The sequence below is a fragment of the Panthera leo genome, chromosome C1 (assembly GCF_018350215.1).
Source record: "Panthera leo isolate Ple1 chromosome C1, P.leo_Ple1_pat1.1, whole genome shotgun sequence".
Lineage (NCBI taxonomy): Eukaryota > Metazoa > Chordata > Mammalia > Carnivora > Felidae > Panthera > Panthera leo.
In genome coordinates this window covers 111,587,937-111,614,134 of record NC_056686.1, presented here as the reverse complement: position 1 = coordinate 111,614,134, position 26,198 = coordinate 111,587,937, and the positions used below count along the sequence as shown (strand labels likewise).

At 41.9% G+C, this 26,198-nt stretch overlaps 1 long non-coding RNA gene across 1 annotated transcript in view; it reads right to left on the bottom strand.

Moving 5' to 3' along the window:
* The window catches only part of LOC122228791, a 54,493-nt gene extending 48,925 nt beyond the window's left edge, over positions 1-5,568 (bottom strand). Inside the window, exon 1 of the long non-coding RNA XR_006206754.1 lies at positions 5,450-5,568. This is a non-coding gene — a long non-coding RNA (uncharacterized LOC122228791). The remainder of the gene's footprint in view (positions 1-5,449) is intronic.
* Positions 5,569-26,198: the final 20,630 nt, after the last annotated feature.

Here is a 26,198-nt window from a genome sequence, read left to right as displayed (position 1 = left end):
TGGCAAGATTTCATTCTTCTTGATGGCTGAGTGATATTCATACATACATATATGAATATTATATATATATATATATATAATATTATTTGTCCATTCATATACATATATGTGTATATATGTGTGTGTATATATATATATATATATATATATATATATACTATATCTTCTTTATCCATTCATCAGTAGATGGACATTTGGGCTCTTTCATAGTTGGACTATTGTTGATAGCACTGCTATCATTGAGGGGCATGTACCCCTTTGAATCTGTATTTTTGTATCCCTTGGATAAATATCTAGTAGTGCAATTACTGGGTCACAGGGTAGTTCTATTTTTAATTTTTTGAGAAAACTCCATACCATTTTCCAGAGATCCTGCACCAGTTTGCATTACCACTGACAGTGTAAGAGGGTTCCCTTTTCTCTGCATCCTCACCAACATCTGTTGTTTCCTGATTTGTTAATTTTAGCCATTCTGACAGGTGTGAGGTGGTATCTCATCGTGGTTTTGATTTGTATTTCCTTGATGATGAGTGATGTTGAGTGTATTTTCATGTGCCTGTTAACTATCTATCCTCTTTGGGAAAATGTCTATTCATGTCTTCTGCCCATTTCCTAACTGGATTACTTGGTTTTTGGGTCATGAATTTGATAAGTTCTTTATAGATTTTGGATACTAACCCTTTATCAGATATTTCATCTGCAAATATCTTCTCCCATTCTGTAGGCTGCCTTTTAATTTTGTTTATTGTTTCCTTTGCTGTGCGGAAGCTTTTTGTCTTGATGAGGTCCCAGTAGTTCATTTTTGCTTTTGTTTCCACTGCCTCCGGCAACATGTCTAGTAAGAAGTTGCTGGGGTTGAGGTCAAAGAAATTGCTGCCTGTGTTCTCTTCTAGGATTTTTACAATTTCCTGTCTCACATTTACGTCTTTCATTCATTTTGAATTTATTTTTGTTTATGGTGTAAGAAAATGGTCCAGTTTTATTCTCCATGTAGTTTGTCCAGTTTTCCCAGCACCATTGGTTAGAGAGACTGTCTTTTTTCCATTGGGTATTCTTTCCTACTTTGTCAAAGATTAGTTGACCATACAGTTGTGAGTCCATTTCTGGTTTTTCCTTTCCATTCCATTGATCTATGTGACTGTTTTGTGCCAGACAGATCATCTAAGCAAAAAATCAACATGGAAACAATGGCTTTGAATAACACACTGGACTGGATGGACTTAATGGATCTATTCAAAATATTTCACCCTAACGCAGCAAAATACACATTCTTTTTGAGTACACATGGAACATTATCCAGATTTTATCACATACTGGGTCACAAATCAGCCCTCAAAAAGTACAAAAATATTGAGTTCATATAATTTATATTTTCAGACCACAACATTATGAAATTTGAAGTCAACCACAAGAAAAAATTTGGAAAGACCACAAATACATGGAGGTTAAAGAACATCCTACTAAAAAAATGAATAGGTTAACCAGAAAATTAAAGAAGAAATTAGAAAATACATGGAAACTCTTCTATAACTTAAAATGAATGTGACTTAATATGTTTGAAATAGAGTGTAAAAGAAATTTTAAAACATTCCAAATGACATAGTCTGAGGAATTCTCTTTATTAATGAGATTCTTGTAGATAAAGTGGATAATCATGGGGATGGAGAACATTCTACTGGCAAGAATGACCTTGACTGCAAAAGGAAGACCCCAGCTTTTTGTCCTGAAGCTCACTCTGGGACTTGTGGCATTAGATACCTTACCTCCAGCTTCCTCCAATGCCACACTCCTCACTGGTGAGGGCCCCATTTGGTCTGACACTACGCTTAAGAGCAAATGGCCAATTGTTTCATGGTTGCTCTGCCCTAAAGTATTTCTAACCACAAGTGATTTGTGAAAACAAAAGGATATAATTAAGTGCTGGAATAGATTTGATTTATTAAGCATGGGATTATTTCTGACATTTATAGTGTGACTCAAAAAGAGTCCTGAGCTGGAAAATATGTACTCATTACTTTGCATGATGTTTATTTAAGAGAGGGAGATGTGACCTGAGGCAAATGTGAAAAGCTGGAAGTTTTTCTCCAGTTCTCCTTTCCCTGAGGGTTCTTGTCAGGTCTATTCCATTTCATCATGAGCTCTTTACAAGAGCCAAGGTGCTCATTTGCTTTCTCCACACAGACCAAATCAGAAACATCATTTTTACTTTAACTGAAAAGAATTTTAAATTTAAAGAAAAATTGCAAAAGTAAAAGCAGTGTGAAGAATACCTATGTGTCATTTATCCAGATTGAACTGTTGTTAACATTTTACCTTATTTGCTTTATCATCTGCTTAAATCTGTTTACCTATTATCTATCTATTATCTATCTATCATCTATCTACCTATTTATCTATTATTTATTATCTATCTATCTATCTATCTTCTATCATCTATCTACCTATTTATCTATCATCTACCAATCTGTCTAATCCATCTTCTATAATCTATTATCTATCTATCTGTCTATCTATTTATCTATCATCTGTCTATCCATCCATCTGTGCATCCAACCATCTATATTATCTTTTTTTAAAGTTTATCTATTTTTTTGAATGAGAGACAGAAAGAAAGAGAGAGACAAAGCACATGAGGGGAGGAGGGGCAGAGGGAGAGAATCCCAAGCAGGCTGTGCATCGTCAGTAAAGAGCCCAACGTGGGGCTCAAACCCATGAACTGTGAGATCATGACCTGAGTCTAAGTCAAGAGCCAGATGCTTAGCCAACTGAGTCACTCGGGGACCCCTAACCATCTATATTATCTATCTATCTATCTATCTAATCTATTTATCTATATCCTTCTAGCTATCATATATATATACATATATATACACACATATATATAATATACAAATATGTGCATATGCATGTGCACATAAGCATGCATGTTCACATGTTTATACATGTTTTAGAAAATGTGAGAGTAAGTTAAATACACCAGTCTTTGTCTCCTAAACACTTGAATGTGCATTTCCTAATAACAGGGATATGCTCTTATGTAAGCACAGTACCATGATCAACTTCAGTAAATTTATGGGTGTTGTGTTTTTACTTAGCCTACTGTTCTGATCCAACTTTTTTAGTTGGCCTAATAATGTCCTTTATAGCATTTCCCCCCTCTTGTTCAAGGGTCCAGGAGAGAGTCAGGTACTCCATTTAGTTGTCATATCTGTTTGCCTTCCTTTAATCTCAAACATTTCCGTAGCTTTTCCTTGACTTTTATGACATTGTCATTTTTGAAGAATACAAACTCACTTTTTCCCCCTCCTTTTTGATTAAATGCAACTATTCTCATTCTGGATCTGTCTGATGTTCTTTCATGATAAGATTAATATTATGTATTCTTGCAATGCAGCAAAGTTGATGTTGTGTTCTTCTCTGGGTATTGTGCCTGCATGTCCGTCTGTCTTTCATAGATGATGTGACTATTGGTCACCCAGACAGGGAGTTTCCCAATTTCTCCACCACATAAGAACTGTTTTTCCCCTCCTCAAAACTACTAAGCAGACAGTAGAGAGACATTGTAAGACCATGCAAATATCCTTCTCCTTATCAAAATGTTCCTACATTTGGCATCCACTGATGATTCTTGTTTGGTGCAATCTTTACCATCCCAGTTGCCAAATTCTAGACACTATCTCCACCTTTAACAGATGACCTTCAGTATTCTACTGTAATAATGCTTTACCAGTTACCTATCTATCCATCAGTCTTTCAGTCTATTATCAACACCAACTCATACATTTCTATTTTAAATGGTTTACAATTCATTACTGTATTTAACTATTTTATTCTTAAGTTGTGCTATATTTGGCTTGCTGAAATCCCCTCTATGCCCTTGCAACATGCTTGTATTTTTTTTTAACATTTCTTACTTTCTGGCATACAAGGTGCTCCAAACTCTTTATGTAACCTGACCAAACTTGATCACTGATTTCTCTGTTTGGCCCAGGTGCGTTTAAAAAAAATTTTTTTTACATTTATTTTTAAAAGACACAGAGAGAGATGCAGCACAAGTGGGGGAGGGGCAGAGAATGAGACACAGAATCCGAAGCAGGCTTCAGGCTCTGAGCTGTCAGCTAAGAGCCCAATGCAGGGCTCAAACTCACAAACCATGAGATCATGACCTGAGGCGAAGTCGGACCCTTAACCAACTGAGTCACCCAGGTGCCCCATGCCCAGGTGCTTTTTAGTGTGGATGGTATTAGAGACCCAGATCCCAACATCAGGTGTGATAACTTCTGCTAGGATGGCTTTGCTTCTTGGCTTTCTCAGCAGACAGGGATAGGAAACACTACATACTTTTCACATAAAGATGCACATACATACAAATATGCATGCATACGCACAGATGTATGCATATACCTGTGCATATAAACACACCTGTGCACATGTATTATATGTATTTTGGAAACCCTGAGTTCACACCAATACCTTCAAGCTTAATCAACCTCCTATCCATATTTGAATGTTGCTTCTTCCACAAGGAGTATCTTGGCTCCCAACAGCTTCAACATGTTTACTTATTTGCTCAACCCTGTATTACACCTACAATAACTCAAGAATTATGCCAATAAAACTAAAATAAGCAAACTAACTCAAAAGTTCATGTCTGTGTGTTGCACCCCCACACAGAGTCGAACACTGTGGCCATTAGCTACTAGAATTAGTTCTTTTCTTGTTTTTTTTTAGCTCCCCCCTCAGGGTGTTTATTTAAACAAAATTCATTTAAAACATAATTACATTCATTTGTTTCAGTTTTCTTTCAGTTTTAGATATATTCTTCTCATTTTTATTGACTTGACTTGAATTTTTTAATATGTAAGTTACAGAGAGACTTTTAAAAAGTCAACCATGATGAAAGTTATATTCAGAACAGTGATCCTCTGTGTCATAAGCCTTCAGCCCAGCCCTCTCCTTACTGTCTTCCTATAAGTAACCAACTTGATTTTTAAACATATACTCTCCCAATGTTCTTTTTAACCTAAATCAACCTCTTTAACTAACCCTTCCCTTATCCTGAGTGGCAGAAGTAGAAGAAAAGCACCCACATTCCTCAAGTGTCTGGAACCATCAGCCCTCACAGCATCCCTAGGGAAAAAGTATCATCTCAGCCTGAGATAATGGGGGGATCTTCACCTGGAAAAATGCTACTCATTCTGCAACAAGAAAGGGGAATGGATTTGGCATATCTTCAACATTAGGGGTTAGGAGGTCAGGAAACAGTAATGGTTCAGGGCCTTGGGTGTCTCTGTGACCAACAACCTTCCAGACCCAGCCATTCTGAAACTATGGCCATGGTCTACACAGATGGCTACATAGAAGGGTAAAAATTATAAAATTGGGCTACTAAAGAGCTGTAATCAGAGCCAATACCTATAGTGTGATCTTATAAGTCACAGGTACATACCCTAACACTGTGGAAGGGAGATTCCTTCTTCAGACCCAAAGTCCAACAGCAGTCATAGACTCCTAAGCCCCATCTGTAGGGGATGGGGATACACCTGGCTTCCCAGCCATCAGGCTCCAGTGGTGATCCAACAGGGACAAACAAGATGATATGAGGACCAACTAACTTATAGCAATGACACTGTGTGGTCATCACAATTGGCAAAAGGGCTGTATATGCCCTGCTACCTATGGTCCCTCCCTTGGAGGTGATGATACCCAGAACTGATTTCTTGGATGAATAAACACTTGGATTCCTTCCCAGCAGGAAGGACCATAAGGACAGAAAACAACATTCTCATGATCGCTTGAGAGGGGGAAACCTTGAATCATTTGAGTATTCCAAAGAAAGTAATTGTAATTCATACCCAATCAAGAGAAGGCTATGCCAAGTTTATACATGCTTGGGAAAACAGGCTCAGGGATACCAAGCAGTTGGCAAACATCACACGCTTAGTAAATGGCATAGCTAGGCTTAGAATCTTCAACCTTCTGAATACAAAGTCCATGCTCTGAGGACAATGCAGAGGAAGTCAGGGACCTGGGTTCCCTCTCTGCATATCCCTCAGCAGCTCACATCTCTTCTCTATGCCTCATTTTCCCCACTTGTCTACTGAGGGGGTGGGTGTGACTACTTCTAATGACCTTCCAGTTCCAAAATGAACATTTCACCCTTGTGTATGTTTGGAGCAGGGGGCATTTTCCAGTGACAAGGGAAATAAATAAAAGAAACAAATCAATTTAAGTAATGAAAGTTCAGAAAAGATGGAGGAAAGACATGGGTTGGCTGAGGTGTGGATACTGGAGTTTTCTAGTTCCTAATGTCATGAGTGTGGTGGAAAGGCACCAGCAGGGCACTGGGTGACGATGCATGGGATCCACAGGCCTCAGGCTGAAACCAGCATGGCAGGACAGGAACCACTGAAAACCTCCATGGTGTCCCTCTGGCTAGGAGCATTTTGTATATGTGTCCACATTTAATTCTTATAGGAACTTTATGAAGTAGGTGGTAATACCCATCTATGCTACAGATGGCCATATTGAATCTCAAAGAGGTGAGGATCTTGCCTTTGGCATGTAGCTGGATAAGGAGGGAAGCAGAATGTCAGACCAGCCAGTCTGAAGGACTCATTCCTTGCTGCAGGCTCCAGGCTCCAGGGGAATAAGGCCATCACAGTCAGCAGCAGGAAAAAAGCCACACGGTGTGCCAGTTCTTTCTGGCTTTTAAGATATTACTGTGTAAAAGGGGCCCCTGGCTCTCACATTCTGCTGTTTCCTTTTCTCTACCTAGTTTTGTAAAGTATGTCATTTGGTAATTAATTTTTCAGATCTACAAGGCTGGTGTAAGAACAGCTGTAAATTAAACAATCTCATTTTCATAACATTACAGACCAAAGGGCATCACTTGGTGACACATCCCTGAAGCAGTGATGCATAGTTTTTACTAACCAACGACCCAGAATCCAAAAGCCCCTTGCCCCTGCTTTGTGATGGAGTTAGGCATGCGAAACAGAAAAATAATTGGATATGTTTATCTCCAGATTTGTTTTTTTTTATCTGAATGTACTCAACAGGACTGTCAGGGACTGTTTCCTAAAACAGGTCTAGTGTATGAAACAGGATAAAAGAAAAAAAAAAGGGTATTTCCTGTGTAATTTCTACTTCATTCCAAGATTTGAAGTGGGTCCCACAATGTATCAGTAGAACATGCTAGAAAGAGATGAGGAGATCAGGGAGAAAGAAGATCCCAGTATAGCAAATTAAGAAGCTGACAGTATCAAAGTGGAGAGAGATACGAAAGTGGTCTCTTGACAGTTCAAAGGATGAGGGGACAAAGTGAGAGCCACAGACACAGAGGACAGAGTCAGAACTGGAGGATCCATGAAAGGAATTAATTTCTGGGTGGTTTATTGTGTTTGGCAAGACTGGTCACAGCTGACTGGGGTTTGGTGGTGGGATAAGAAGACAATCCAGAGAAATGTGTCTCCTGAGGCCAGAGGAACAGAGATCAGCTACAGATCAAGATGTCAGGCAAGTATGTGGCAGGGTCAGCCCTTTGACCTTTGGCAAAGGTTGGAGTTGATGCTTTAGCCATTCCTCATCAGGGCCAAAAGAGGCCAGGACGAATGAAGTCAGGAATACACCAGGAACCTCATAAGGAAGACTCAAGTCAAACAAGGAGCGGGAAGGTGGGGAGAAGGGGGCCAGGCCAGGCCAGGCAGAGCCAGGGGAGGAGGAGGGTGGCCATCTTGCTGGTCCAGCCACCAGAACGCAGTGTCTGCCTTGCTGCCCACATCTGGCCTCCCTGGACCCTCACAGAGCCTGGAATGGACACTGGAAGGGCAAGGAGCAGGACAAGTCCTGATATTAAAAAGAAACCAGAATTTTAAAAAGCCAAACTCATAGAAGCAGAGAGTAGAATGGCAGATGCCAGGGGCTGGGAGCAGGGAGACTGGGTAAATGTTGGTCAAAAGAGTCTGGAAACTCCCAATTATAAGGCAAATAAAATCTGGGGATCTAATGCTCAGCATGGTGATGTTAATTGTTACTACTTGGTTGCATGAGTGGCTCAGTCGGTGCAGTGTCTGACTTTAGCTCAGGTCATGATCTTGTGGTTCATGAGTTCAAGGCCCACATCAGGTTCTGTGCTGACAGCTCAGAAACTGCTATGTCTCCCTTTCTCTCTGCCACCCCCCCCCACTTTCACTGTCTCTCAAAAATAAATAAATATTTAAAAAATTATATTGTCACTACTGTATTATATATGTGAAAGTTTTTAAGAGAGCAGATCTTAAATGTTACACACACACACACACACACACACACACACAAATCATAATTATCTGAAGGAAAAGCAGTGTTGGCTCACCTTATTGTGGTAATCATTTTGCAATATATACATGTATCTAGTCATCACACTGTCCATTAAACAAACATGTTCTATGTCACATATGACATATGTTGTATGTCAGTATCTCAATAAAGTTGTAAGAAAAAACGACCCTAGCTGAGTGCCCCTCATTAATGGGATGTATGCAGTGAGTGGGGGACACCTAGTATATGCCTGAAGCTGTGCCAGTTTCTGGGAATATAGAGAGAGATAAGACTGGGCCCCTAACCTGTGTTAAGAACATTAAACATGTGCATAGGTAATTATAGTGACTATTTTGTATACACAGAGAACTTTATTTCTGCCATGAGGAGTCTGGGAGAGTCTGAGTAAATGTGATGTTTACACTGGGTCTTGAAAAATAATAAGGAATTTTTCTAAGAGCAGAGGGAAAAGAGAGGAAGGCCATTTTAGATAGAAGAAACAGTGTGTTTTAGGCATAGATTCCTGGAAGGATCAAAGTATGTTCACTAGACTTTCCTATTGCAGGAAAATTGAACTAGATGTTTCAGGAGAAAAAAATATATAGATATTGACCAGTGTTGAACTAGAACCCCCAGTTGTCCAAAATATGTCTATTAAATAGAGCTCACATTCTATTTTTTAAAGTTCTTTATTTTGAGAGAGAGAGAGAGATCAGGAATAGGAGAGGGGCAGAGAGAGTGAGGGAGGGAGAGAATTCCAAGCAGGTTCAGCACTGTCAGCATAGAGCCCATCATGTGTCTCGATCCCATGAACCATGAGATCGTGACCTGAGCTGAAATTGACTCAGATCCTTAACTGACTGAGCCACCCAGGTGCCCCAAGAGCTTATATTCTTTAAGCAGGCTTTTTCCAAAGTGTTTCTCATAGCTATTTATAATTATCAAAAAATATGTGGATATGTCAATAACTGTGAGGAAATGTTGGGGTGGGCATACTGAAGGTCATTTCTTTTCTGCAGGGCTTCTCAGATCTTTTTAAATATTTTTTTAATGTTTATTTATTTTTAAGAGAGAAAGACAGAGTGTGAGCAGGGGAGGGGCAGAGAGAGAGAGAGGGAGACACAGAATCCAAAGCAGGCTCCAGGTTTTGAACTGTCAGCACAGAGCCAGACACGGGGCTCGAACTCACAAACCATGACATCATGACCCGAGCTGAAGTTGCACTCTCAACCAACTGAGCCACCCAGGCACCCCTTCTCAGACCTTCTAATATATAAATGTGCCTTTTGAATTTCAAAGACGAGGTGTAGCATGAAGCATTTCTCATGTTTATTAAAAGATGGAATAATCTTTTTTTTTTTCCTCCAGCCCAGACTGTCTAGGAAACTGTGGCTAACAACGTGAGTAATCTAGGAGTTTAAAAGCCATGCCTCCATTCATTGTACCTTGTGAAATTTTTGTCCTAGCAGTTTTCAAATTGTATGATAATTGTTTATGTCCCTGTGCCCACCCAAATCTGTGCTGTCCAGTTTGGCGGCCACAAGCCCTGGAAATGTGACTACTTTGAACTGAGAGGAGCTGTGAGTTACTGGAAAGTTGCCAGAAAGTACGTTATGTGCCTCGCATCACATTTCCACTAGACAGCCCTGCCCTTGGCCATGAGCTATTAGTCATCCATACATTCTTGATGCTTCAGAAATTTCTTGTCATACAACAGGCATTTGACATTCACTGGATGAATAAAATAACAAGTAAATAAGCGAGGCCCTATGCATAAAGTACTTGCTGCACTTACAGTCTGGTGCAAAATGCATGTTCCTATTATCACACTTTCATCTTAAAAGGCTGTTTCTGCTTATACACAAATGACCCCTTTACTGATGTAAATATCTCATTTGCATGTGTGAAATCTATCTCCTAATTGTTTTAACATAGTCAAGAAGCTAGCCCTCCAAGACATAACATTTTCTTTTGACAGAATCCAGAATTCTGAGCTATGAAACCATTTGTTGGGGTTGGGAAACTGCATGTGAGCATCCAGCAGCTCTGTCTTCTACCTTCTCACTTCTGGCCTCATCTCTGTCCCCTTGCCCCCAAAGAAGTTTACGTCTGACAAAAACAACAACTTCCTGTTCTCTAAAGCCCTGTCTTGAGCTCATGGTTCGAGACCTTCTGAAGCATTAATTCTCTCAAACAAGCTTCTGACTGTTGTAATGCCCACCCTCTGGCCAACGCTCATCTCTTTCTGCTCTACCTCCTCCAATCATGGCCCCTTATGTCTCTCTTCTCTCTTGACACTGATTTTTTGGGCAAGCCTCGGCCATCTTTGAAATGGCAATAACACTGTGTGTCATGATTATCAGGCACTTTGAAAGTTAAGTGAATGAATGAAAATAGGGAGCTGTGTAGATTGCCAAGTGTGAATCAAGTGTGAAATGCTATGCTTACTAATTTGGCATGGAATGAAGTAAGACATCTTGCTACATTTCCCTGGATCTATGAGCCTTCCTACTCCTTTAAAAGACTTCAAACCTATCTCTGTGTGCCTAGAGATGAGCCATCTATTCTTTCCACCAAATTGACACTTTTAGTCACCATTCCAATTCCTTTTTTTTCTCAACATCTGAATTAGAGAAGAATATGACCATATTCTATAGTAATGTGTGACCTTTCTTCTCCCTCTGTCCAAAATATCTTACTGTCTTCATCATTATGCAGTTATAATGATCTATGGCAGAGAATTACATTTTACTTTAATTAGCTATAAACATTAGTTTGTATTTGAAATTTAATGTAATTTTTTCTAGAAGATTCATTGGCCATGTGGATTTTAGTGAGATGTTTAACCTGAGGCCGTGTGGAAGGGGTCAGGTAAGGTTTCGTTGTAAACTGAAAAACTGGTCGTATTTCATCTCATTCCATCAGAAGGTGGATCCTGTTTCTCCTGCACTTGAATTTGGGTGGGCCACATGGCTGGCTCTGGCCAATGGAGCGTTACCCATCACGAGATAGGCAGAGGCATGCAAAATAATTGCTTGGTGAGGTTTGTCCTCTTGCTATTTTGGGAATACTTCAACTACCACCGTGTAAGGAAGCTTGAGGAAGCCTACTAGAGAGTGATACATGTGTTTCCTTGTCTCCCTTATTGTTTCAGCCAACTGCCAGATACGTGAGACCACCCTAGAACATCCATACACTGGCCAACCCACTATCTCAGCCCAGACACATGAAAGAACCAAATAACTGCCCAGGTAGCTAACAAAACCTGTAAATTAAATATATCACTATTATTTTAAGCCACTGTGCTTTGGGGTGGTTTGTAATGCAGCAAAAGGAAACTAATAAGGAAGCACTTACTTAAAAGTGGGGTGCTACTGCTGAAAACAAACCTTCAAACACTTGCGTTGACTTTGCAACTGGGCAGTGGATGGAACCAGGAAAAGCCGTGGGGATACCTTAGCAAGGGAAGCAAACTTTTAGTAGAAGCCAGTATACCGATGAGGAAACTGCTAGAGCAGCTAGAAAAATAATGATACATTTTGAACAATAAGGCCACTTGCAAAGCTGTTTCCTGAAGGTGAGGGATAGAGCACATAGCTTATAACTTTTGATCTGGCTAAGGATATCTACATAGAGAATGCTGTAGGGTCAGTTGGATGTAGCAATGGTAATAAAGTATTGCAAGAGGAGTAAGCTAAAGAAAAATCTGTTTAGACTGAATGAATGAGTAGAGGATATACAGAGAAACCCATAGTTGTTGAGTTAGAAAATAATACTGTACTCATTCTTAATCCTCAAGTGGGAAAAATTCTAAGTCATGTGAAGTCTAAGGCCAACAATAAAAACAAATGTGGCTTTACATTCCTTTGTCAAGGCTTGTGAAAGATTCACCATGGTGCCTACTAGATCATTTCAACAAAACAAAGATGCTGTAAACATCTTAAGGGTTATTCTTATAGAAAGCTACTCCCAAGATAACTATTTTATTTTATGCTGTTATGTTATGTTATGTTATGTTATGTTATTTCCAGTATGGTTAACATACAGTGTTATATTAGTTTCAGGTGTACAATATATAGTGATTCCACACTTCCATACATCACTTAGTGCTCATCATGGCAAGTGCACTCCTTAATCGCCATCACCTATTTCGGCCATCCCCCCACCCACAGCCCCTCTGGTAACCATAGGTTTGTTCTCAATAGTTGAGACTCTGCTTCTTGGTTTATCTCTACCTTTTTCTCCCATTTGTTCATTTGTTTTGTTTCTTAAATTCCACATATGAGAAAAATCATATGGTATTTGTCTTTCCCTGACTGACTTATTTCACTTAGCATTTTAATCTCTAGCTCTGTTCATGGAGCTTGCAAATTGCAAGATTTCATTCTTATTTATGGCTGAGTAATATTCCATTATATATATTCCATTATAATATTCCATTATATATATTCCATATATTCCATTATATACATTCCATTATAATATTCGATATATATATATATATATACACATCACAGCTTCTTTATCCATTTATCAATCGATGGACATTGGGCTGCTTCTGTATCTTGGCTATTGCAAATAAGTAAACATACAGATGCATGCATCCTTTGCATTCATGTTTTGTATTTTCTGAGTAGCGTCATTACTGGATTTTTTGAGTAATGTGATTACTGGAATAGTGTGGTAACTGGATCATCAGGTAGTTCTATTTTTAATTTAGATGTAAAAATCCTCAACAAAATACTAGCAAACCAAATCTTACAATACATTAAGTAAATCATTCACCATGATCAAGTGGGATTTATTCCCAGTATGCAAGGGTGGCCCAATATTTGCAAATAAATCAATATGATACCTCACATCTATAAGATAAAGGATAATAACCATATGATCATTTCACTAGATGCAGGAAATGTATTTGACAAAGTACAAATCCATTCATAATAAAAACCCCCAACAGAGTAGGTTTAGAGGGAATATATCCCAACGTAAAAAAGGCCATATATGAAAAACCCATAGTGAATATCATACTCAATGGAAAAATAAAAACTGAAAGCTTTTCCCTTAAGGTCAGGAATAAGATAAGGATGTCCCCTCTCACCACTTTTCTTCAACATGTACTAGAAATCCTAGCCACAGTGGTCAGACAACAATAGGAAATGAAAGGCATCCACATCAGTAAGGAAGCAGTGAAACTTTCGCTATTTGTAGATGACATGATACTCTATATAGAAATCTGTGAGGGGCGCCTGGGTGGCTCAGTCGGTTAAGCGTCCGACTTCAGCTCAGGTCACGATCTCACGGTCCGTGAGTTCGAGCCCTGCGTCTGGCCCTGGGCTGATGGCTCAGAGCCTGGAGCCTGCTTCCAATTCTGTGTCTCCCTCTCTCTCTGCCCCTCCCCCATTCATGTTCTGTCTCTCTCTGTCTCAAAAATAAATAAACGTTAAAAAAAATTAAGAAATCTGTGAAGACTCCACCAAAAAACTATGAGAACTGATAAATGAATTAAGTAAAGTCACAGGATACAAAATCAACATGCAGAAATCCGTTGCGTTCTTATACACTAATAATGAAGCACCAGAAAGAGAAATTAAGAAAACAATCCCATTTACAATCACATCAAAAATAATAAGATATCTGGGAATAAGCCAGGATAACTATTTGTAAGGTATAAGAAAGAAGCATGCCTCAAACAAGTGTGGGTGTGGCTTTCACCAAATGAATTGGAGTACAATCTGATGACTAGAAAGTCCACAAGGTTTTTTAAGGAGTTCTAACAGTAAAAGGGCCAATAGCTTGGACAAAATGGAACTGAGATTCTTCAAAATGTCAGAAAACCCCCAGTCCCTAATTTTCCATAGAGGGCTTAGGCTGACAAAGTTTACCTCGTTGTGGCATGGACCATTTTTTATAGCGAAGAAATGATTTCTGAGAAATCAAAGCTGAGTCCAGAGTAGGAATCTACTCAAGGAAGCAGAACCAGGCTGTAATCTGGACCAAGGACTTTTCAGCTCATACACACAGTTGCGAGCTAAATAAATTGTTGTTTTATTACATGTTCAGGTGGTCTGTCACATGGCAAAATCGAACTACCTGATAAAGTTTTCAGTTCCAGCTCCTCAATATTCTGAGATAACCTCCACCACTGTGTGACTCAGACAGAAAAATAATTCCCTTTTTAAAAATATTTTAATTTTCAGAAATATAAAATAAGTCTACTATACATGCCTCATAAGCGTGTTGCATCCTGATGAGATAGTACATGCTGTGGACTGTACCAAAAAATTTGGTTTCTATAAAAATTGCAATTTTTGCTATTTCAGGAGGCTTCATTTTCTCATGTGTGCATGGTGATAATAATCACAATCTCTTAATTTTGTTTTGAAAACCAAATTACAGAAAGACAAATGACACATCTGAATATCAGAGATCAATACATCAGATTGTGATCAAGTGTGTGGTTGTGAACCTTAAATCATGTCACCCTCCCTGACATGGAAAATAATATTATATAAATATAATTAGATATATATTATATGTTATATATTTATATTATATACAAAGGTATATATATTATATTTTGACATTTATATTATATTTTAATATTTATATTATATTATATATAAAGGTATATATATATATACATATATACATAAAGGTCTATAAAGGTATCCTTCTGAATTTCAGATATGGTCTCCTAATTTGAATGGATGCATGCTGCATTAAGAATATCTAAGTCTTTACAAAATATGATTCTTCTGGTCCCAGACTCTGCTCTTTCTAGACTGACAAGATCTCAGGATTCTGTTCAGTCCTCCTGTGAACCCATACTCCTTCTCCAGCATCGCCCTCTTCTCTGGAATTATCTCAGTGCCCCTTCTCCATTGGTCTTTGGCAGTCTCCAATCACTTCCCTTGCAAACTGATATGTCCCTTCCCCTCCATCACTAGCATCATCGAGAAGCAGCCTCATCAAGAAGCAGCCTTCAAGTGAATGGACATTCCAACCCAAGAGAAACACAGGAGGTGGGAGCACCTCAGTGGGAAAATGACAATTAGTAGACCACACTTAAGAGACAAGAAAGCACAGAGGGAAAGCTCCTTACCGCTGCCTGGAAATCAGACATGGGATACATGCAATGATGCTAACAAAACAATGTAGTGGCCACAGATACACATAGGAAGCACCAAGAAAATCTGTGAGGGCTTCCTAGAGGAGAGAAATGAACAGAGCTTTAAAAACAAGTATTATAGAAAGGGACATCCATACTAATTTAATAATTATGTAATGAGTATCTGCTATGAGCCATGTGCTATGCTACATAATGAGGGAAAATAAATAATAATATTAATAATAATGTCATGTTTTTGTATAGCATTTTAGAATTAATAATCTAGTCAGGAATGATGGTGTGAACATTAGGTAAAGAAAGAAAAGGGTTAGGGGCACCTGGCACCTGAGTGGCTCAGTAGGTGGACTGCGGCTCAGGTCATGATCTCACGGCTCATGGGTTTAAGCCCTATATCGGGCTCTGTGCTGACAGCTCAGAGCCTGGAGCCTGCTTCAGATTTTGTGTCTCCCTCTCCCTCTGCCCCTCCCCTGCTCACACTCTGTCTCTCTCTCTCTCAGAATAAATAAACATTAAAAAAAATTTTTTAATGAAAGGGAAGGGTTAAATGGGAATTGGAATCGATTAAACATATCTGTATTCTTAGAACTGTGCTGCATTTTACAGTGCTCAGTAAACCATTCTCTGAGATCAGATCAATTATCACCCCAGTTTGGGGTTGAGGAAAATTAAATCAATAGAATAGTAGGTGACCTGACCAAGTCACAAAGCTTGTGCTGGTAGAGCTGGAAACTGAAGCAAGATTGGAGTTTCTCCTAAGCAGAAGCTCAGGCTGGAGGAGTCAGAAGGTGTAGTCAGCATTTGATTTGACCAGAGCCCTGGGGAGGACAGAGAGAGATTTGGGGACAGAGAGCAGGAAAAGGAGACAGAGAGAAACAGGCAGGAAGGAAAAGGGATCCAGACCGTTTTCTATGGAAGCCAAGTACATTCACCCGCAGAGAATCTCCCTCCCAGGGGAAGCCTGTCATTACAACTAGTTAGCACCTGGTGCATTTCTTGTAGGTCCAAAGATATTCTTTCCTATAATCACCAATTAGCACCTGCCACAGCCGTTTTCCTGGACAGTTGATGAGGATTGAGATTGGGCAGGTTGGTGATTTCACTAAAGCCCTGCAGTTAATAACGGCATGATATTCAGAGCAGAACTAATAGCTCACACTTGGAATGGATTCCCTCTTTCAGATGGCCAGATTCTCCCAGGACCTGTACAGTTTGATTTTCCTGTGCCCAAGCACTTGAACAAGCTTTGTTAGCCAGTAATAACTTGTGGCGCCCCCCTGGCCAGAGAGCAGAGCACTCCATCACTGAATAATCTAGCTGATTTATTTTATTATTTGGGGAGTTTGTAAAAGGGCTATTCATTTTTCCCCTGCTCTCAGGTGATTCTCTGAGCCATCCTTCTCAATATTGCCACACTGACTCCCGTTGCCAAGCAAAGTCCTGTGTGCAAAGGACCCGGACCGGAGAGACAGTTGCTAGACTGTTGGCTCTGCAGTGAAGGTGGTGCACCTGGCTCTCTATGCAAGAAATTAATACGTCATCGCTGTGGAGGGATGTCCCCCCTCAGGCCACCAGACCCTTTCGTCTTTGTGTGTATGCACCACAACACCTGCAAGCCTGTTAAGCTGGTTTGTTTTCTTGTGCGTCTTCTCCACACAACCGTGTGTCTCGAAAGACTGTGTGATTTAACTCTTGACCAAACCCAAACCTAGGCCCAACCCTGAGTAATAATGACTGGAGGTAGCCTGTTCATTCACCTGCTTCCCAACATCTGCTGTCCATTTTCCTGATGAGAATAACACGTCAATTTCCCTTGCCAGAACCAGCCTGTCCCCATCTCAATTCCTGTTGCTGGGTGGGGTTGAAATTTTCTCAGGCAGTGGAGTGGGAGCAGGACACAGGAGAGGACTGGCCAGGCCACCATCATTGGTTGGGCCTGGGCACGTTACCCAGTTGGTGTCAAGGAGAGCAAAGGGCAGGGTTTTTCAGGAATTACTGAGAAAGAAGTCTCTCTCTGCAGGAGCTCCTAACTTGGCAGGAAACAAGGCTGAACTATTTGTGGACATTTTTGTCATCATACTCAGAGAATCTATCTAATGATGAAGAACAATGGAGGAAGAAACTCTTGGAGATAGAGAGTGACAGAATCTTAATGACGTTGTCTGAGCTTCTAGATCCACCCCTTCCTGAAGCCCTTGCCCCTTGACTGAAATGCACTCGTCAGGTCTTCCCTTATAGTATAGGTCCATTATCCATTGCTGCAGAACAAACCATCCTAAAACTTAGTGATGTTAAAAAGTCATCCTGTTCTATGCTCAAAATAACCCAAATGAGCTAGATACTGTACAAATAGGGGAAAAGAAACTTAACTAGGTTCAAGAACTTGCCCCCAAACAGTCAGCACATGGCATAATTGGTGGTCACTTACTATCCTTTAAGTCAGCAGGTTGCTAATATCATCCCTGGAGAGAACACATCTCATTTACTCTCATTCAATTCTCAGCTTCCTGAGAAGAAGTTTCCTCGTGTATCTGGCTCCTCCCTGCCTGATGGATTTGCAATGCTCAGTGTTTCCGCTGCCTATCAACTTCATGCTGAAATGTGGGCTCTGGAAAGCATCTGTCCTGCTCAGCACCAGACTTTGCTAAAATGCACGTTCATCTGCCACCGTGCATCCCACTAGCTCACAGGCTCTGGCACCACAAGGCCAACACCTAGTAAGCAAGTCCCTTTTCCAGGCCCATCTCCAGGGTCTGTCCATGCATGCCCTCACAGTCCTTTTCTGCCATCCCTGTGTCGGGAGTCAGGGCAATTCTGATGGGAATTAGCTGAGTGGAGAAGCAGAGACAATTTCCATGGGGCTGGAGGGGGACCGTGGTTCATCCCATCCATGAAAACACGGCAGCCAAGTGCCCAAAGAGACAGAAGAACAAGCATCCACAGGGAGAGCCAAGCTTCGGTGACTGGGGAACTCATATAAGACACCACACCCAGAGGAGCAGCGCCAGTGCCATGACTTGGTGAGGGAGAACTGAGCTCCAGGTAGCAGCACCCTCATTGCAAATGACTTTAGGGATGTGGGAAGGATTAGGGCATCATGAGCAGGGGCACTGGAGCCAGGCTACCTTACTTTGAAAACAAGCTCCACCATCTGCTGTGTGGCCTTGAACTAACTAATCAACCACTCTATGCCTCAGTTTCCTCACCTGTAAAATGTGACTAATGATGGTGTCCACCAATTGTCCCCATTGAGGTTGCTGGGAGACTAAAAAAAGAGCGAATGTATGGAAAGGGCTTACCCATAGCAATGTTCCACGAGGGTAACCACGAGTTGTCACCAGTGTTGTGACTGTTTCCCATAGCTCTGTGTCTGGCATCTGGGTGTGCCCCACTGGTATACATAGCTGGCCTCCTTCTGTGTCTCCTGATTCCACAACTTCTGCCCTCTTGCCTTTTAGCCTTGCTTAAAACGAACGCTCCTCCACTGTAAGTCACCTACTACTCCTCTAGAACAGCCTGGACTTGCCTCCATCAGATAGAGCAAATCACTTCTCAGATCCATCCAGGCTATGGGACCCTACCCGGCATGGGACCATCCAAGTAGGTAGCTTTTCCACAGAATGGAAATCCACTCAGAAGTATGGCCCACCAACATGTGCCCTATCCCAGTGAAATCTGCACCATAACGTCATCAGAGACTTGACATAAAAGCCATTTCTACTGTTACTTTCAGAGACCATGGTAGGATTTTAGTTTTCAGCAGCCAGGTATTTCCTGGTTTTCATACTATGCACACAAGTGCTTTATCCCCATCTGTGGGAGAACAGTTTTGTATAACTAAAGGACCTAGCTTCAGCTCCTCTGGAATTGTAGGAAGGGGGAGCTACTGAGTCAGGATTTAAGTAATGGTCCCCTATGGCTGTGAGTATGCATCCGTAACTGTAGATTCTGTCAGGTCCCGTCTTTATAGAAACACATGCTGCATAATGGATTCATACTGTGTGTGTGATATAATAAAGTATATAAACTGGTAGATAGGAGCGTGTCTATATAAGCACAGATATATTTAGCATTATGCTATTAAAGTGGAATTAGTTAAATATCCATGCAAGCATGATGTCATGCTGGAACCATAGACTGACTAGTTGGTTGTCAAAAAATACAAAAAGGAAGGAAGGGGGGTGGGAGAGAGGGGAAGAAGGAAGGAAGAAAGGGAAGGTGGAAGGGAGGGAAGGAAGGAAGGGAGGGAGGAAGGAAAGAAGGGAGGAAGGGATGGAGGGAGGGAGGAAGGGAGGGAGAGAGGGAGGGAAGAGAGAAGGAGTGGGGAGGGAGGGTAGGTGGGCAAGTGTGGGGCCAGTACTGAATCGTTATGAGCACCAGCCCCCAGTCTTTCAGCTGGTATGAACTACACCATGCTACCTGCTACGGAGGATGCTACTAAGGAAGTTCCTTAGGACACCTGCCTGTAAGTGTCGCAGATCTGCTTCTGAGGGCCCTGAGTGAGCATTCATTTCCAAATATTGGCTACCTCTTGTTAGTTCAAAGTTTCCTCAGGAGCTTCCTAGATGAAATCTGAACCTGGCCCCTGCACTCAGAGGACGAGGAGAGACTGAAGACAGGTGGACCCTCCAGATTGGTAGGTTGTGGGCTAATTAAGCAAGAGAATTTACGTATGAGACTTGTCTTGGGTGGCAAGTCAGTCCCCATACCTGCCAAATCCCCAAGATTTAAACTAAATCTTAATGTTTATGAAGAGGCCCTAACTGGGTTCAGTCTGTATAGCCTGCGGGTGTTCTCAGCCCCACATCACCATCTCAAGGTCATGTCCTTGGAGCAGCCTCTGGAATCAGGGAAGCAAGCGGAACCTGAGTTCCTAGACAGGGGAGGGGGTGAGGAACCTCCAAGTGCCCGGGTCCAGCTCACCAGTCAGCTGGTGGCCATGTCCTCTGGATGACGTCCCCCAGAACTCCTCCCGGGGTGATCCAAAGGGGGCGGTTTGAGGTTGACAAACGTGTAATCCTACGTGTAACCCACGGAGAACTACGCTGGCCCCAGCCACGTCTCTCAGACATGAAAAGATTTCCTGATGCACGCTATACCTGGAGTGGGAATTAAAACACTCCTGTACCAGTTTCCTACTGCCGATGTAACAAATTACTACAAATTTAGTGGCGCAAAACAACACAAATGTATCCTATCCAGTTTCTGGAGGTCAGAAGTCCAGCAGGTCTAACTTCGCTAAAATCAAACTGTTGGTTGAGCTGTGTCCTTCCTGGAGGCTCAAAGAGAGAATCTGTTTCCCTGCCTTTTTTAGCTTCTAGAGACTGCCTGCATTCCTTGGCTGCTGGCCCTTCCCTCCCTCCTCAAAGCCAGTGGTTTCACTTCTTCAAATCTCTCTTACTCTGACCTCTGCTTCTGTCATCACATCTCTGTCTCTGACTCTGAGCCTCCTGCTTCCCTCCTACAAGGATCTTTGTGATTTCTCTTGGGTGTACCTTTTAATCCAGGATAATCTCCTTATCTCAAAATCCTTAACCACATCTGCAAAGTCCCTTTTGCCATGCAAGGTGACACAGTCCCAGGCTTCTGGGATTAGGACCTGGACACCTATAGGGAGCCATTAACCTACCGACCACAGCCCGCTGTCATTCAAGGGGCCAGTTGTGTATCTCCAGCCAACTAAGCCACAGTACCCACCATATGCCAGAAACTGATCATCACATCACATTTTTCACAGCGCCAATCTCATTTTCATTTTCACAAGAGCAATGTGAAGCTGGCACTGTCATTCTCTGTGAAACTAGGGCACTGAGGCTCAGGAAAGTCGTCATTTCTCCTTCAGCTTCAGCCAACATTGCTGTGACCTCCAAATCCCACCTTCTCTCTTGACACAACTCCAAAAAAAAGTTCCCAAATACGTGCCAGAAGGGACTGTTTCCACTCTCCCTGTGGCTCTGTGTCCACTGAAAGTTTGGGAGCAGGGCCCCGCATGCTCATCAATGCCTTTGTCCCTTACTGCAGGCACAGCGTCTGTCCATGGCAGGTGCTTCAGAGATACTCGCTCTCCAAATAAACACTCGAATAAGCCCCCTCCAAATATGTGGGTCAGAGCCTCCCAGCATCACTTTTCCCTAAACCTCCAATGTCGTAAGCATCAACACCCCTCTTTGAGTCCCCGCCACTTGACACATGGTGCCTTGGGCCGGCAAGAGACACCGAGGCATATAAACACATTGAGGCTCACGTCGAGTTGGGATCCCACCACAGGAGCCCATGGATCGTGTGCAGCCTTGCTGGTGCAGGCGAAGTGAGCAGGTACAGCAGCCTGGCAATGAATGAGAGAGCGCTCTGAGCCCTGGATGGTCACGACTACCCACAACTCCAACACTGTCTGGACACGTGGCTCTGCTCCCCGGATGTCTCGCAGGCTTCTGATGAGGGTAGTTGGACAACCACATCTCGAGAAATGCTCTTCTGCATATTTAAACAGATCTTGTCCCTGAGTTAGGGAGGGGCACTGTGGCTTTTCCTAGAGTACCTCTCTCATTTACTGTGGATGGGAGGGGCTTCTTAGAATCTGGGAAAAAGCAGGAAACAACCAAATGCCACGTTAATTAGCAGAAATATACTGAGCCCATGACAGCGGCCCTGACTTACCTCAGTACCTGCACGAGGCATCCTCCGCTCAGACACTAAGCGAGTGCAAGTTGAATGAAAGAACAGAAAAAAAAGGAATGGTTGAATGGATGTTCTAGCTAGCTCACTTCCAGGGCTATGTGTTATCTCCTATGCAAGGAAGAAGCATTCTACCCTAGAAAATCTTTCCCCCCTCCTCCCAAACACACACACGCACACACACACACACACACACACACACACACATGCAGCACACACACAGACTTACACGCACACATGAATGAATGCACATGAGCACACGTGAACACAGGCACACATGCACGTGCATACACATACATATATACATGTGCAATCCTTTACATTATTAGACCTTCCTCCTCAAGTTCTTCTCAGGCAATTAACTTCATGAAGAGCCTCAGTCAAAATGTTAGCCCCCACCCCCATCACTACAAAACATCAGAATGTGGGGGTTACCCTTGAAGTTCTCACGAGATACCTGTAACCTCATGTAACACACCACCAGAGCATTCAGAGAGCTACGTCAGTGGTGTTGTAAGAAGGGAGAGCCAGGAACCCATATTCATCAAATTACAAGGTATGTTTCTTGCTGACATATGCATGTGCTTAATATTGAGGCAAATGCTAAAAGCCTGGAAATGTGAAATGACCTCAGAAAACACAAAGCACTGTGTTTTATTTTGTATATTGTATATTTTTAAAAGCCAACAACTCTTCATTTTCTCCACAAAACATTTTTTTAATGTAATGTCTTAGGTTTTTTTTTTTCTTTTTTCACTTTGCAGGAACTAATTCTACCTACTCCACTGATCTTGGTTTATTGTTAAAAATAAATGCCTTCCTTTAAAGTAACCTCCCACCTTTTGTACTGTGCTTAGGAAAGAAAGAAGAAAGTTAGCTATAAAGAAAACAATGACTGTGGCTGGCGTAGGTGGGAATGATTTAAAGTGCTTCCATTCCATTGAGAAGAACACCCATGGCCCTTTAAAGTTGAACTCTTGGAAGCTGCACTGCACATAATTGGAATCAGTGTGAATATCACATGCAGCAAAATGAGAAAATGTCACTAACTCGTCCTTCTTCAGTGAAGAAATGCTTGCCTTTCTGTTTTAAGGGCTTGAAAAGGATCAGCTCAGATGAGAGCAATTTTTTTTCCATGTTCTCTTATTTGTGAGTTCCATTTTCCTGTGCCCCTGTGGAAAGGAAGCCTCGAATCAGAAAAAAAAAAAAAGGAGATGGAATAATATTACCTCTCCATTTTCTTTATAAATGTCCATTCACGATGGAGCAGAGGATTTGCCTGCATTAGCAAGAGTGTTCCCCAGCACGGAACCACACAGTACGGGTACTAGAGAGAGCAAATTGTGGTGGGGGTGGTGCTGGGACTGAGATTCCTTTGGACCAATGAAAAGCATGCTGGCAGTTCCCTGAGTGAGAATTAAAACTTTTAAAGCCACAAGTGCCTCAGGGTTTAGATGGGGATATAAGATGGGTGGCTTGGGAACCAGACTGCCTGGGTTCCATTCTGTTTTGCTTAGGATTGCCAGATAAAATACAAGATGCCCAGGTAAATGTGGATTGCAGATAAACAGTGAAGATGGTATGGGATGTACTTATACCAAAATATTGTATGTTGCCGGGGTGCCTGGGTGGCTCAGTCACTTAAGCGTCTGACTCTTGATTTCAGCTCAGGTCATGATCTCATAGTTCATGGGATCAAGCCCTGCATTGGACTCTGCACGGACAGCACGGAGCCTGCTTGGGATTCTCTCTCTCTCCCTCTCTGTGAGCCTCCCCCACTTGTGTGCTCTCTCTCTCTCAAAATAAATAATCAACTTAAAAAAACCCACATTATATGTTGTCATAAAAGTTATGTGGCTAAATCTGGCAACTCTAGTTTTGCCACTTATTCACTGTCTGATCTTAGCCTTTCCAGGCTTTGATTTTCTCTCAGGGATAATAACATCCCTAAATAGAGATAATAATAATAATGATGCCCATTTATAGGATTGCTAGGAAGATTAAACAAATGAATATTTCTAAAGAATTGGAATACTACCTGACACATAAGCACTGTGTTGATGTTTTCCAAATAAAATGGTAAATGTATTTGCAAAAAAAAAAAAAAAAAAAAAGAATTGACACCAGACCAGCTTTACAAAGTGATGCACCAGTTACTTTTATCTCAGAGTCCTATAAACTGACTGACATGAGGTGAATGGGGTGTCAGTGAACAGGCGTCGCTTCACACCAGCAGGTGCTGGAAGTGAACACCTTGCTAGAGCCATGAGGATTATGGAAATAGTTGGCAAGCCAGCTAGATCCACTCACGGCTCTATCAGAGTGGTGTGTCCTGGATGAGAGAAAGCCCCTCAACTTTGTTCCGAGGGAGGAAATGGCAGAAAGTTCATCTAGAAAGTTGAATCTGTTTGAGGTTTTCACTTCTCATGTTAAAAGTGGAAGGAGGAGAGAAAGTAGAAATACTGTGGATTAAGATGGTTCCCCTCGGAGCCTGGAGCCTGTTTCCGATTCTGTGTCTCCCTCTCTCTCTGCCCCTCCCCTGTTCATGCTCTCTCTCTCTGTCCCAAAAATAAATAAAAAACGTTGAAAAAAAAATTTTTAAAAAGATGGTTCCCATGGGGGTGCCCAGGTAGCTCAGTCGGTTAAGGGTCCAACTCAATTTTAGCTCAGGTTATGATCTCACAGTTCATGGGATTGAACCGGGCATGGGGGCTCTGTGCTGACATCGCAGAGCCTGCTTGGGATTTTCTCTCTCTCAGGCCCTCCTCTCTCTCTCTCTCTCTCTCTCTCTCTCTCTCTCTCTTTCAAAATAAATAAATAACCTTTAAGATAGTGCACAGAGCTCATGTGAATGGCTGCAGAGCTTAAAATGGTTGGGGTTTTGAGGACCAGGGTGAACAGGGAAGAGGGAAGCATCATTCCAGACCCTCTAATCCACTGTGCCGGCCACTCCTGCACCACTAATGCATTACTTTCCTGAGTAATGGCTTCAAATCAGTTACATGGCTTGGTGCTCTCCTTGGAAGTAGGTGAGATAAGAGTGGACACTTGGGGTGTCAATGCTGGGCCACTGTTGAGGGAGGTTGTAGTTTCGTAGCCAAGAAGCTATACCACATGTAATGAGCCTGAGGGGGCAAGAAGACAGAAACAGGAGAGCAGGCAGCCTCCTCACTAGCTGGGAGGACCACAGGCAAGGTGAGTTGAAGCCAGCAGCCAACAGACACAGCGAGCATTTGCGGCCACAGTCTTGCATGGTGGTCCTGAAGTGGACAGGGGCACTGGGCTTGGCTCCTGCTCACAGGACAGAGAAAGCCATGGCCTTTCCTGACCAAATATCTCACTCCTGGACTTGTATCTCTCATCTCGTTTTTAATCTTTCCATTGCCTTCTGCCTTGGACGGTGCTTTTCTTGGGTCTTTCCCTTTATACTCATGTCAACTTCTATCAGTTCTGAGAGGAAGGGATGTCCTCAGACATATCCTCACTCTGGCATCTGGTCTCACCCTCACTCCATCTCTGGGTGTAGGATGAGTCCATGGAAATTCCCCAATGACTAGATATTAGGCCCTTGCCAAGGCGGTGAGTGCCTCCCACCAAGTGGCTCTCTCTGGGCCTCACAGGATTGGTGGTCCTCTGTTCAGTTTTTCTGAGCTCAGCAAGCATTTAATGAGTATCTACCACCTGCCAGGCCCACTGTCTAACCTGCAGACTCAGTAATACATCACTTATTATTTATTGAACACTGACTATATGCCAAGCCTATAAAGTATTTTATAAACATCATTTCATTTTCTTACAACACATTTCTGCAGTAGATATAATGATTAATCCTATTTTACTGAACCTTATCTAATAGGAGCTCATGAATGAGCAGGAAGCATCTAATTACAATATAGTATGAATATTATACTAGTCAAAAGAGCGCTTTATCCCACTTACCTGACAGGCACTTTCTGCTAGGTACCAAGGCACAACAACAGACAAGACAGGCCTGATCTCCACCCCCACTGCACACACAGGTCACAGAGCAAAATAGGTAAGTCAGAACAGCAAAGAATGCTTTGTGAGAGGACAGCATAGGGCAGGGACATCC